This window comes from Podarcis filfolensis, assembly GCF_964270895.1.
Source record: "Podarcis filfolensis genome assembly, chromosome: 3".
Classification (NCBI taxonomy): domain Eukaryota; kingdom Metazoa; phylum Chordata; class Lepidosauria; order Squamata; family Lacertidae; genus Podarcis; species Podarcis filfolensis.
The window spans coordinates 65,425,168-65,440,931 of NC_139606.1; the positions used below are offsets into that span (position 1 = coordinate 65,425,168).

Genomic DNA, 15,764 nt, shown 5'->3' on the forward strand with positions numbered 1-15,764 from the left:
CATGGCATGGAGGGCTCAAGCAGATAGCAAGGATCTAAAAAGCATAGGTGGTTCTACTTGTACAAGTAGATGTGCTTGTTGCTAAGGCAGAAGCAGATGCAAGGCAGAGCACTTCTACATCTTTTTCAGATTATCTTTTGGGGGGAATCCCACTGAATACTGTGGGAGGAAAGTGAGTTATGACAGCTTCTGGGTTGGTGTAGCTTTTTCCTGGTTTGGGGGCATGTCAAAGAACTACTAGGATGATATTGGATCCAGTGCCTTCCCCTGATCCGTCTCTGGCATGCCCCCTTTTCAACCCTAGCGATATCAGAGCTTTGAGGTCAGGAAGAAAGGGCTACAGAAATTTCCATGGCAGAGGGAAGGGGGCACCCAACATTAGATCTCTCCCACCCTCCAAGGTCAGAACTCTCATGAAGGGGCCATCAGGTCCCAGGGACCATGGAACAGAAGGTTGAATATGTCTGTAGTTGTTTCAGGTGGTGAAATAATTAAGACATCCCAAGAGAATTGTTGTTGTGTACTTATAGATAACAGAGCTTCAGAAAAGCAGAATGAATTGGGTAATCTGCACAGATGCACATGTATATTTATGAGATCACTGGGATTCTTTGTCTCTCATTATTTAAATTTAAATATATTATTGAACAATAATATAAATGGTTTTTTTTCTTACCTAAGAAAGAAGGGCACAAACCAACTAAAGTGGAACACTTTAAATTTCTATAGTTTTCAATAGGTGAAGATGAAATGTCTGAGAGACAGGAAGAGGTCCGCTGGGCCTCAACAGTTTGAAAAGAAAGATGCTGGCAACATAGCAATGCTAGCAGCACATTTGACTTTTCAAACAGTCAGGGGAAGGAGGGTCCCAGTGAGCCTTTCCTGTCTGCAAGGGAGAACTATTCACCTATCAGTTACCCTCTCCCTGGTCCCCTAAGTCTATTCTTTGCCCTATGAGGAATGGGAATAGGTTAGTGAGCAGTGGAAAACAGGATGCTCAAGTAAGCAGAATCAAGGCAAGTTTCACCACCTACAATGAATCTGTACCTTTTGGGATTCCTAGCTTGCTGAATTCCATGCCCTCTTTGATGAACAAGGTGATACCACCTCCAGCATGTCCTTCGCTGCCCTTCCTATATAGTTTTATATTCAGAGATAATTGTTTCCCACTGGTTCTCTCCATTCCTACAGGTTTTTGTAGTGCCCCACTATGTCACTATATCCTAAGCTTCTGGCTGTACTGAAGTATTCATGCTGTGCTTAAAAAAAAAAAATCTTGTTACTTCTTATCCCGCATTTGCTGCAGGATCTCTGTTTGCTAGTTTATAGAGGGAAAGATATCATGCTTTGATACCAGATCTCCCCACAGTAGTAGTACTCTAATGCAGATCAGGAAAGCATGCAGTTAAGATCTGCAGGTAGGCTTTCAGCTAACAGTGCCAGACTTGCAGTTGTATGAGCAGTTCAAAGAGCTCAGCCCTCTTCCCCTTTAATTAGCTTCAGTGGTAAATTACAGGCAATCATTATATAGCCGTTAAGTGTTCTTTGCAGAATTAATTTTCCACCCAGAGGTCTCTTGGCATTTAGGAAGACGGTTTTGAAGCAAGAACTGTAAAGGGGAAATGGAGCAAATGTGGAACAATAATGCTATTGTTCACTCTAACATTGACGCTGTCAAGATTGCATGTGGTCAGTATTAGAGGTTTTCGTTTGTTTGTTTGTTTGTTTGTTTGTTTGTTTGTTTGTTTTTTAAAGTCAGAGTCCAATGTTTGATTCAAGTAATTGGAAGCTCCTACTGGAAATACCCTTCCATCCTTTGGTTTCGAGTTTTCCCTAGGCACAGACACCACATTCTTAAGCTGCCAAATTCTGCCTTAAATATCAGGTAGTGCAGCAGTAAACTTGAAACAAATGATATATGCACACAGACCAGGCCCTAAGGGAAATCTCTGGAGAGAGAAAAATGAAAACCTCTGTGCCTGTATTGTCAATAGATGACACTTTCAATCTTGCAGTAGGACAGGAGTCCCTTCTATGCTGTTTGAGAAGCTTATTCTTCTGCACTCAGTTACAACTGAATTCCCAACCAATGTTATTTGACTGACATGAACACTTAGGAGACATAGTATATTGTTCTCTAAGAACATATATGTATGTGCAGCTTTCCATAGGAAGGGATCAAGTCATAAATGCCCATATGCTGGTATTAATATCCCGCCTTAGCTCCGCTGTAATTGTGATACACACACTTCGGCCATTGTCCTGGGAAGTTCCACTGCAATCTCCTTCACATGCACACCAATCTTGCAGCCATATCAAGCAGTCATTGTTCCTCCTGATTCACCAGCTCCTATATCTGACACAGGTCCTGGACTGACAAATTTTCTGCACCTACATCTTCTTAAAAGACACTTAAAAGTCTGTTCCCCTTTGCCAATATCTCTCCCTAAAGGCTGCCTTGGGATTACTTTATGCTTGGTTTTTTTTTACTACAATAATGCTCAAATCTAATTACAATGTTATTCAGACCTGAAATTCAGACCTTAAGTAACTTATTTTGGGTAACTAAATGCATTCCTTTTAGACAATTGGCTCACTGGGAAGCAGGCAATATTTTTAAAATTAGGTTGAAGGCTGTATGCTTCCCCAGAGAAAAGTCAATATACTGATGTGTTTATCCTGTGCAATAATAATATTTGTCCATGTGAGAATATGTATGGGGATTTCTTGCATACCATATGGCTTATTACTATTCTCAATCCAAACAGTAACAGCTGCTGCAGTTATGTGAGATGAGTTTTCTCAAATTGGAGATATGCAAGACTAGTGGATGATGGAGCTGCTGCTGTCTATAGATTTATTCCAAATAGCATAATTGTCAGCTGGCATTCTGTCCACCATTTCTTCTTTCGAGCATTTTTTGTTTTTGTGTGTTGGGATACATTTTTTCTGGAATAAATAGCAAAAGGCTTGTAAAGAAAACAAGGCATTGACTGAATATTTCTGAAGAAAATAAGAAGTGGTGCCACAAACAGAAGACACATTACATTAAGTAACAAGTAGTATTGCAGCCTAATCCTATACATGTTTTCTTTTAAATAAGTCTGATTGTTTTCAGTGGGGCCTGCCCCCTGGTGCATACAACTGCAGCCTAGATGTGACATATTTACTAGTATCATTTGACATTTAAAAGTGACAGCAGATCTACCCCTTCAGGAAAAATTCAGCTTGGGGGATGGGTAGCGTGTAATGCATATATAGGGTCATAGATTCAATCCCTGGCATCAATAGATAATGTTGGGAAAGCTCCTAATCTGAAACTCTGGAGAGTCACAGCCAGTCAGTATAGACCAGAAGTGATCTACAGGGCTCCAGCTTCCATCAACCCCAGCCAACATGGCCAATTGTTAGGTATGATGGGACCTGCAGTCCAGCAACATTTGGACAGCATCACATTGGCTACTTCTAGTGTAGTCAGTACTAAACTAGATGAAGCAATGGTCTAGTTTGGTATAAGAATGACGGACAAAATAGCCCAGCCATTGCCAACTTGGATGTTTTGTAGTACAACTCCCATCAGTCCCAACTAGCATGGGCAGCTGAAAATGGGACTGGTGGGATTTTCAGTCCATGACACCAGTTTGGCAAAACCTGGTATAGTCACTGTTATCATAACCTGTGGCTGTGTAGCTAGGAATATTATTTTGTGTAATCTGGTTGCGTCTCAGCTCTTTGCGTTTTCCATTTATGTTCAAATTATAGGTATCTCTTATTTCCCAATTTCTGTTGTCACTGATTTCCAACTTATACTCATTGGTGAGGCACTGTTTGTTGCTTCTTTCAGGCCTTAATTGGACATTTCCATAAATATTTGAATTCTGCTATCAAGCACTTGAATAGGGTGATTTATCAATGCCACTCAATTCTTTCAGCATCAAGAGAACATCCACATATTAAAGAACTGGTTTGCATACCTGGCCTTTAAATCCAAGCTTCTTTTTGGACATGGCATTTAAACCTCTGTCATTTCAGTCCCAGTTCAGTCATCTGCACTTTCTCAATATACTAGGCAGGTGAAACATTGTATTCATTAGGACTTATCTCACTAAAACACATTCAGAAGAGGATGGAAGGCTTATAAGGAACACTCTGTAGAAGTGTCCATTAGCAAACAAAACAAAAACAAAAAAACACCCACAAAAGTCAAATGCAGGTTTGCAGCTTGATATTTCACTGATAAGTGAAATACGATAGTTGTGGAGGTGGGTTTCTAATAGCACCATTGTGTTACGGTTCAAAGGGTCTGGCAATGCAGCTCTTGGTACTGGTGTGAAAGTCTAAAGCTCTTCCTTTTAAGTCAACTGTATGATCCATCTGCAGTTCAGCAACTAACTTTGGGGCTTCTACATGCACATATGTATACACATATCCACACCAAGACTTCCAAATCACAGAGCTTTCGTATCTCTTTTGGATGGGCTTTTTACTCTATATGCTACATCCTAAAAACCATTTGCTACTCTAAAACTTGATGAATAGCTGGATGTGAGTCCACCCCAAACTGAAAAGGCATAATATTTAAATTGATGAGTGCATTTTGAGGTGACACAAATAGTGCTTGATATTTGATGGACTGATCACATATCTGGGACACTTCAGCTACTGTACAAAGTCCTCTGGAAAATATTCTCCAGAGGATGGGCCACCAGTACATGGTTCATCACTTTCCCACTGCCAAAGGAATATTTTATGGCAGTAAAGAAACAAGCTAAATAGTGTAGATAGAGCCTGCTCACCTTCCTCAGCACTGCTTAGCTTCTTCAGGCAGTAGAGAACTGGAAGAAGCAAGTCAGTGTGCAAGCTGCATGAGCCAGTCAAAATCTGACTGGTCTTCTGGAATTAAAATAGCTAAGCTTCACTTGTCTTATGTGGAATAGCTGCAAGAGAAATTAATCATGACAAGAACTGACAGTAACATAAATTGCAAGACAAAAACAGCTCCCAGTGCAACTAGTCAAGTGTGAGGAATATACTGAGCTTTTGTCCTTTCTATTTGTCTGCAGTACCAGACCCAGAATCCCCATAATTTTCATTCTAAGCATAATCCTTCAACATTATGGTGCTTTGAGCATCCCTTGCAGCACAGTATGATTACCCCAATCAGAATCACAGGTAGAGCAATCCTATGCTCACATTGTGCTGGGACCAGAGCTACGCTGTCGGAGACATGCACAGAGATATGTGCTCAGTCCATAAAGGAAGGGGAGGGTTGAAACACACACAACCAGAAAATATAAAATGGTGTAAAAACAGATGTGTTCCCTAAAAAATACACTAGTGGCCACCAATCAGAGCCTGATCTGCCACTGTTCTCCTCCCATCTACCATGCAGGATGTGTTTACTGAAGAAAGTAAGCTGCATGCTGCAATGAAAGAATGGGGCGGGGGGAGAGTGCTGTTGCCCTCAGGTACTGCTTTCAAGCTTCCCGTAGGCATCTGTTTGGCTGCTATAAGAACAGGATGATGGCTAGATGGGCCACTGGCCTGCCCCAGTGAGAGCCTCTTATGTTCTTATTGAAGTCGTTTTTCTGCAAATACCCCAAAGGAAAGATATACAGTAATATCATATCACCCGGTCCACATGGTGAGCTCCTGTAGATGCACAGCTCTCTTTGTGGCAATCGTTACCACATAGAGCAATGAAGAAGTCCATTTGTGCCGCTGGGTTTTGCTACTCAGTTCAGCCCCCAAGGCACTGAGAAGCAGTCCTGAGGGACTTCACCTGGTTTTGCTGGTATCCACTTCACCCAACCCCACAATATTCTGAATGGTCCCCTGACCCACAGTAACTGCTTGGAGGGTGCATGATTATGTAAGCTGTCCACTTATGCGACTCTGGATCTAACTCTATGTATTTCCAATTTGTAAACTGGTACTAAACTGTGGGAATTCATTAGGGGCAAACTTTATTGTTGTTGTTCTTATGGAAGATGTTTATTGCACCCTACTTTGAAGAAATAGCACCTACTCCAGCAGAAAACATAACCAAAATCTAATGCATGCACAAATTTGGCTTTGTTTGTGTGGCCTTGGACAAATTGTTAAATGTCAGCCTCAACTACTGCTTGGGTAAATATTCAGGATTTAGATCAGAAGTGGCTAACCTATGGACATTGTAGATGTTGTTGGGCTGTAACTCCAGTCATCCCTGATCATTGCCCATGGTGGCTGGGGCAGATGGGAGTTGGAGTCCAACATCATCTGGAGAGTCTCAATGTAAAGTTTGTAACCCAGATTTAGTCTTTGAAATAGGATTAGGATTTAGGAACAAACTAATAAGTAAATCACGACAAAGGAACAAATATCCCCTTATCTATGAGCGTTTCCCCAAATTCATACCACACATATTGAAATTTACATGTGTTTAATTTAATATGAAATTTAATATGAAGAGGAAATGCAGCATATTATGTCCCTCTTTGAAAATCTCTGGGGAAACTTGCTTTCATGAGTTACCTTTTAAAGTCCTCATTTTGCAGCTCCATTGTGGTGGCAACCGTCCAGCAGTTGTAAAAGATTTGAAGCATATCCTTTCACTTTTAAAAATCTGTTTTGTTTCTCATTTAACAGTTTTCCCAGCTATTACATCAAAACAAAAGGTTTCATTTTTCTTTTCTTTTTTCCCTTGAGTTCAGTGCATAGTGATAAATTGCTCTCAGGATAAAAAAAGAGTGATGATGAGGAATATGAAAAACATGTTCATTATTAATCCAGACAGAAAATAATTTGACTTTTAAAAATCAGGAAGTTGGTAACTGGTTTTGTAGAAATGATTACACATATGACATGATTATTTGTCTACTTAAAAGAAAGTAGATACCATCCCCCCCCATAAGAGAATTGAGGTACAGTACAGAGTCATCTGCGACTGGACCTAATGGTCAGGAGTCCCTTTACCTTTCTATTTAAAAAAATCCAATCGAGTAACATTTTCATGTAATTATTCACTAATATTCTGCATGATTGAATTAAGAAGGAGAGTTAAGATATTGGGAGCACAGCCAGCTGTGTGGCTGCTTCAGGTGGCACTATGAGGCTGGGGGGAGGCGAGGAGGAAGGCATGAACTGGTGCCTGAATGGTGCAGCAAGATTTTTAAAGTGTTTAAAATGTTCACTCTAGTCTAGCGGCAGCCAGCACTGCTTGGGAGCTCAGTTTTTCTTGAGTAGTTCCCTACACCCCAACGCCCCCTATTGATTTGGCCAACATCCCCTGCCCTGCAAATCTGGCCTCAACTACTACTCCCACTGCAAAGAAAACCCTGGCTAGCTATTAACATGCTCACTCTGTTCTCGTGACCATTTGTGCTTCCTTCCCTGTGGTATCTATCCTGTTGTGTGTGTTTTTATGAAATGCTGCACTTTGATGCATTTTCCCCTAGACCAGTGATCTGATTAGAGAAAAGGAATGGCCTGTCTGCATTTTAATCTGGTATTGTGCACATCTCCCCTCTCTGCCTCCCCACCCTCCATATGAGTTATGCTACTTTCCACCTGCATTTGGTAATGCAATTAAATGATGTTGAGTAAAGTGCATTTCAGAATCATTTTCAGATGCTCAGATTCACACATTTTCCATTACACGAAGAGGCAGGAGTGGAGACGCACTCATTGGCCCAACCCTCTCCATCACGTCTCCATCGCTTTACATGTATTATGGGTGGAAATCTGAAACAAAAATCTTGCTCTATGTATGTAGGGTACCCACATGATTTAGAACACTCAGCATGGCTCCCTGCTCCAGACCTTTCCCAACTCCAGTGCATGTAGGGAACATGACTCCTACTGTTCCCTTCTCAAATTATGGGAAATGTGTGAGCTTGAGCACTAGAAAAGGGCTACAGTCTTGCTTTTAGCTACCTGGTGCAACCATTCCTTCCACAAATGTAGCGCATGAAACACCATTCATGCCAATGTAGGTGATAATAGGTAGGATGATAAAGGAGTATGTGTGTTTGATTTGGTAAATGTTTTGTACTTGCCATCAAAACTGGCTTCAAAGCTGGCTTAACGACATTTTTTTTATCCTATCAATGCTAAGTGTGGCTAAGTAGGAAAAAGAATACCCCATCTGATCTTGTATTCCTGCACAGAACGACAAGAGAGTGGGTGCACTAACATTTTGTATTTCTGGTGTATCGCCTTCTCTGGGGTGGAATGTTTTAGCCACATTTAGCAGCCATGTCAGAATCTCTTTGCCTCTTACCTATGATGTTCAAAACCACAGAAGTAATCAGTTCAGAGTATCTTGGATACACCTCCAGCTAACCAAACTATGTAAGCCACTTTAACTAATATAGTTTCACCAGAGAAATCATAGGTCTGCATAAGAGACCTCAGAACCAGACTGGAAGAGCCTTGGTGTCTAACTGACTGCACCCATAGAGAAGCTTCTAAAGGGAACTGTTGACCTGATCTCTGCTGGCAGCTCTGCACGGCTGATGACTTGGAGGGAGTACTGCACAAGCCCAACAGAATCAAGTCGCCTTAGGCGTCAATGAGGTCCTGTCAAGCCACACAGGACTGCTTTCACTAGTCCTCCTCTTATTGTTATGGCCAGAAGATCTGCATGAGCAGCTGTCCTGCCTCTTTGTCTCTCTTTCAGCATCCAGCCTGTGAGGATAAGGAACCACCACAGAAAACTCTCAGCTTCCTCACAAATCACAGCTCTTACATTTGCATGAGGGAAGCTATTATAACATTAAACTGGTTGCAGTTGGCTTCATGTCTGTTGATATGGCTTCTGTCATTAGAGCTTTAGCTGAAGCTACGTAACTCAGCTTCGCTCAGATCTGGTGAGACTGTATGAGCCTTTGTTTAGTTCTCCCTGGCTGTCTTTATAATGCTTGGGTTTATCATTAGCTTAAAAAGAGCATGGTACTAGTGGACTTGAATTGACAGGGGCATTAAATAGTTCTATTATAAAACTGGCACTTGAGCAGAAAAAGAGGCTGGCTTTTTAGCTCTTGATACAATTGTCACTACTGTGCGTAAATTAGGGTAAATTGAGATCATACATCTCAGTGAGGTCTCATGCTGTTCATTTTACCTAAAAACTAGAACACTAAGACCCATGGCATTCCAAGTCGAAGCCCCAACACTTTATGGCATATTCTTAAGAGAGGCTGGCACAAATTAGTGCACTTACCTGCATGACAAAAAAGGCATTTCTAGTTTTCCAAAACATAGTTTGGGAACTATTCTAACAATCCTGAACAACTTTGAATACTTACAGTTTAAATATTCCCCTATCAACCAACAGGAACATAGGGACTTGTTCCTTCTATTAAATCAGAATATTGATCCATCTAGTTCTGTATTGTCTATACTCTAAACTGACTAGCAGTGGCTCTCCAGGGTTTCTGACGGGATATTCCCAGTTTTACCTGGATAAGATGAAGATTGAACCTGGGACTTGCAGAGCAAACACTCAACTATGGTTCTTCCTTAATCAAATATTTAATAGTCCAATTAGGCTGTTAACAAGGTCCCCATTCAGGGTGCAAATGTCCAGTTGCGATAGGAAGCTGACACAAGTCCTGTCTCCCACTCCATGCCTTTCCCAATAATGGAAAAGGGCAGAATCCCTGCATGTATCATCTTTCAGGCCGTTTAGGTTTATGGAAGGTTTATGCCAGTATCAACACAGAGAAAGTTGTCAGGAGGCAATGTCTCTGGCAGTAATAGAATGCAGTAAACATTAGGAGCTGTTGCTGCTATTGGTCTGCTCTGTTTAAGCTGTTATTTTAAAGGGAATGCTTAGGATCAGTTGCTGGTGTAAAAGTTCGTGGAGTACAAATGTTTCAGTTTAACATTATCCCCTTCAGTCTTCTTTTGCATGAAGGTACTGATAGAATGCTTGTTCCTCTTAGCCATCACAAATTATATACCAGTAATTTAATCTAAATGCAGGCATAGTAGCAGGTGTGGTCACTTGTACTGGTTCATTGAATTTGAAGTGCCCTGCCCTTGTGAGCAAGACTTTTTTGGAAGTGTATGCACATGCCCAGGCCTGCAGTGTGCATAACAAGCAAAACAACTAACTTGATGAAAGCAAGCATAGCAACTAACTTAATGAAAGCTTCATAGGTTCATGAGTCTTGAACCAGAATTTCCACTGAACTGAATTTCCACGAAAGACAACACCTATCCTTTGGTCTGTTCACTTAAATGTTCTGACTCTCCCCTACCTCTCAAATCTAGATCAAAAATTATACTTAGGGCTTGAGCATATTTGATGTTTAACCACTCAGTTATTATAACGAGGTGTAACAGCTTCATTTATCCAAAGAAACAACAAGCTTTCATTTAAGCAATGACCAAAGGTATATCACCAGTGGTAACATAGACAAGCTTCCTTTGCAGTGTGTCAGCATCAAAGGGCGACTCCACACATTATGGTTGTTGTGCGGAATAACTGGTGTTACTGGTGTTTCTTGCAGAAAATATAAAGTATGGATATCATACACATAAATATGCACATGTTTCTTTAAACACCCATATACATAAGTCTAGAAAATACAATTATGCCAGGGTTCCTAAATGCATATACACAGTGTTTAAATATGTATATATACATTTGTATGAAGTCTGCATTTTATGTATTACGCAGGCATTTCCTGTAGCACTCACAGTGAAGGGCTCCTTTTGTTCATGAGAGGCATTTGATGATTCCACTGGCAGAAGTGGCGGAGAAAGGCAAAATTAGTCAATCCCCCGTCTTCCCCTGCAGGTCCCTCCATGCTGTTCCCAAGGGTTCCCCAACTTTCTGTAGCAGATTTTCAGGGGTGCAAAAAGATGCAGGTGGAAAGGGCAAATTGGCAAAAGCTGCCTTTCCCTTTTGGCCACAGGAGTGTCCTGTGAGCAGAACCTCATTAGCAGAAGGGAACTCCAGATCCAAGGATATTCAAGAAATTAAATAATCCAATATTAGCTGCCTTCCTGATGGGCTAGATGTAAACTGGAATTATCATTCTTGTGTCTTTGATATGTAGACATTAATACACAGGAATCAGGGCTAGACAGAGATAGCTAACAGGAAAGGGGGGAAATAACAATACAGCACAGCTTATTTATATTTAGAGGGAATTGCCCAAGTACCTCTGTTGGACAGGACACATTTCTAGTTGTCCTAGGGCCATGAATCGTTTACATAATAACTTACATGCTCTGGATAAAACTTCAAACAGCCAAATGATCAAAGTTGGGTATGAGAGAACTGCAAAAAGTGCTAAGGATGCACTTTTTGCAACATATTATTGCACGCCACCCCAATCTCTGAGTGGTGCAAGATTTCAGGCATTCCAGGTGCTTTCCCAGGGTTTGTATTTCCTTTGGAATGAGGGACAGTGGAGAATGTGGTGTCTTTATGGTATATTGCAGGCATCCTGAAACTTGGCCCTCCAGATGTTTTGGGACTACAACTCCCACCACCCCTAGCTAACAGAACCAGTGGTCAAGGATGATGGGAATTGTAGTCCCAAAACATCTGGAGGGCCGAGTTGGGGATGCCTGGTATATGGTTTATTTTCATATAACCTGAGCCTGCAATGGAGGAAATTTGTGCTGGATCCAGGAATTAGAAGGGCCCTGAGCACAAAGCTATCCCGCCAAACTCACAGCAATATAAATTGCTGAAGTATTTTATCTAGCCCTAAGAGAAAGCTTTAGTTTTGAATAATTAAACTACTACAAGCATCATTTCCCATAGAGTATAAGTCAGTGACCTGCGTATAAATTATAATACAGAAAACTAAGGAGTGTGAGTTTTTTAAAAAAGAAAAACCACAACTATCTTTTCTTGAAAGAAGGGACATTGTGCCTTCTGGAGAGATCTCTTGAGGAACAAATGAGCAATTGATCCTCAGGATCATCATCCACTTTCTTAAATTATAAAATAAAAATGATTGGAGAAAATGGATTTTTACTGCAGCCATTAAATGAAAAGATCTTATTCTAATTGTAATAGCATTTTTTTTAATCTCTGCAGTCTAATCTTATTCTTACTTCAGACTAACAATGCCTTTTCCTCTGGATCTGAATTACTTTTTTCATTTGAATTAACTTTTAAAACATATGCAAATAAGAAAATATTTAATTTACAATAACTTTTGATACAACTGTTCATATGTCAGTTTAGTCACACATATGCCCTTTTCCCAGCAGTGAATGAAAACCTAATTTCATTTTTAGATGGGTAGATAGACAGACCAGAAGCAGGTTTGCATGAGGCTGGGGAGAGCTGAGCTGGCAGAGTTAACAGTGCCACATTCTGATTTTTGCCTAGCACACACACATCATCATTTGTGATATATTGCCAGGTCAAAAATTATGAAACCAATATCATGATATGGACTTCAAACTGGCTTTGAATGATATATCGTCCAGCCTTATTCATGGCATAGCTTTCATCATAGGCAGAAGAATGATCTCCTTATCCTGGCCTTTGACACCTGAGATATGTATGTGTGTTCACAAAACATTTATTTAAAGATGGAGAATATTTAATGTGGGGAAACGAAAACAAGTAATAAAGCTCAGCTTTTAATCCACTTTTCATTCATATGGCAGCCGGGCCAGATACTCCCAAACTGCCCAGACCAGTAAAAATAACCTTCATTTGTTCATATCCTGTTTTCTGTAGACACAGTTCACACATTCACTGCTAGTCATTGAGACTGAGGGATAATGTACCACCCATGCTTTTATGAAACAGGCCCTCTGGTGTCTAACATCATGCAATGCACATACATCCCAAAGGACATTATCAGTTTTAAGATTTGTACTGTCAGTAAATACACCCTTAATAATGGAGCCTACACAATGCTAGTTTAATGAAACCCTGCGTAACTACCGCAAGAACTATGCTTTGACAACATAAGCAAATGGAGATAATCCACACTCAGAATATCTTATTTTATATTGCACTATTTGAAAGCAGACATGGGGCTTGCTGATTTGTCACCCCACATCGCAGTGTTGTTTTGTTTTTAATTCTAGTGGTGAAATGTATTAGATTTAACAGAGACAAATCTAAGTATCAAGATAATAGAATAAGTACCGGTAGTCAAAAACCAGAAACTATGTGCTACATGCTAGCCTCTTATGAAAGTCTCCCATGATTTTGTTCCCAGAAACATTCAACCCACCATAGAATGGCTATTATTATTATTACTATTATTGCTCTCTGTGAGGTTATGTTCCAGCAAGTATCACATGTTAAATTGATTATGTAGTGTATAATTTGAAAAGAATGCATTCACCATTGGATTTACACAGTCAGTCTAAGAATGAACTCAGCAATTTCTGTCATATAAAACAGCTCCAAACCCCCACTCCCCCCCCACCCAAGTGTTTCGTATTTTAATGAGTCAACTGCAGCTCCACACAACTACTAATTTCAACCCACTTGTCCAAAGGGACAGGCAAAAACATGCAATTTTACAGCAATTATAATCAGAGAAGAATGCTTAGCGGTAATGGTAGGCAGAAAAATTGACAGTCAAGAATTTAAAGCAGCATTTGCTACTTCTCCTGTTTCATATTCAATCATATAAGGCTTTGACAGTCTCCATTAAAATCTAGTTAATGGTAATTCCAGACAATAATGTCATGCTGCACAGCAACACTCCAACATAGTGACAGATTTTATGGTCTGCAAGGCCCTGTGAGCAGCCCTTTTGAGGGGCCCTATTCCTTCGCCTAAATAAACGTGACTATGCAAAAATTATGGTTGTATGAAGAGTTGATAACAATAACGTTTCTGCCCTTGTACTGTGCTCCCCCATTCTCAAACAACTTGGGAACAATTCCTACTGCGGGCCAGGCAGGAAGAAAAGATGATGATGATAATAATGATGCCTCTGAAATGGGTTCCCCCTCCAAAAAAACAATGATGGAAAATGTGATGATGATCATAATTATGATAATAATAAAGATGATGATAATGCCTTTGTACTTCCTCAATCCAGGAAAAGGTGAAAATGATTATGCTGATGATGCCTCTGGGCTGGGCTCCCCCCCCCAAAAAAAACACCCCAGCAACTTGGGAAAAATCAAGGGGGAAAATGGTGGTGGTGGTGATACTGGTCGCTCAGCAATGGGACCTTCCCCCCCCAAAAAAAAAACCCTGGGAACCATCAGGGTAAATGTGGTGGTGGTGATGTCTCTGCACCCCCCATAGCACCTTTCATGGGCAGCAAAGCAAAGAGAAGACGAATGAGCAGAGCACTTCTTAGCTCCCCCCTTCTTAAAAAGTCATGCCATGTGCTGAGAAAGTGGAACGGCCTGGGCACTTCCGCCACCCCCAACATTCTCCAAGAACCAAGGGGGTAGCAACTATCCTGCTTCTTCTCTTCTCCCTATCTTTGTCCTGCAACAAAGGAGGACAGGAGTTAACATCATAGCCAACCGGAGTTGGAAATGGGTGGGCCCTTCCGCCTCTAGCAAGTGCCAGAAAAAGGATTATACTCTGCTTGTGTTGGGTTGGCAGCCCCCAGCTTGGAAGGTTGCCTGCACGTTATGCTTCATAACTTCCTTTCTAGAAGGGCAATAGGCTTAGGGGGTTTTTGAAATGAAAGTTTAGAATGGCATGGCCACTTCTGGCATGGCCCTTGCTGTAATTATTTAAATCCCACCATTATAAATCTGGCCTTGCCTTCCTTGGACCCCAGGGATACATTGCCTGGTGTCGAAACAACTCACTTTTCACTCACAGCTCTGACTTCACTCATTGGCTAAAAACACTGACAGATGGGAAAAGCCAGTCTGGCTTTTTTAAAAATAAAAATAAAAAAATGCTTAGAAGGATACCTGCATATTGTGCTTCATGACTTTATTTCTAGAAGGGCTAGAGACTAATTTTTTGAAAAAACAAAACCTCAAAGTCTGATGCCCCTGTCCAGACACACCAAAGGCATCCTTCGTGGTCTCTGGGTTCACACACACACACAGACCCATGGATTAGCCTCCACTGACTTTAATCAAGGAGTAGAAGAAATGAGGAGTGAAACAATGCAACAAACTAAAATAGTAGAATTCAACAATGCCAACTCATTGTTTGTAGTCATGTTTCAAAGGTATTCTTTCAGTTAGTAATGTATACTAATAACTTGGAGAGCCCTCAGCTTCAAGGAACCCTAATTCTGTGCACAATGTGCATGCTTATAAATATGTCACTGAACAAAATAGACTATATACATGTAAGTATGGGAATGTCTAGCTAAACATACTCAAACACATACAATCTCATAAATACAGCTGCCACTAGAAAGCTTTCTTCCTCCTATGCAAAGTTTTAAAATTTGTGTTGATTGGAAAGCCTCCAGTGATGTGGGTGGAATTTTTTCCTGTGGCTTGTTTTTGAATGGAAATTTTCCCCCTGAAACTCTGGCAGTCGTACACTTTATCACCTGGATTTTGCCCATTTGTGGACTTGCATTTCTGCTTGTGGCTTTAATTTTACCACATTCTGTTCAAAATATTTCAATGTGGTAACCACTATAGTTCTATCTGAGATGCAAAAGTCCAGCTGCTATGATAATAAAACAGAACTCATTTCATAGATTTTGGATAACTGAAGAGGGGCAGAGCCATGGTCCTCTCCCAAATCTTAAGTACAGGTTCCTAACGTACATCCAAATTTTGTCTAAGAATTGCACCAGAAGTTTGTTTGTAAAGAGCTGAGAAAAGGACTGCCTTTTAACAGA

General features: G+C 40.7%; 1 protein-coding gene across 4 annotated transcripts in view; it reads left to right on the top strand.

Moving 5' to 3' along the window:
* Positions 1-15,764, top strand: part of SASH1 (SAM and SH3 domain containing 1) — a 540,145-nt gene that overhangs the window by 342,140 nt on the left and 182,241 nt on the right. The window lies entirely within an intron of this gene.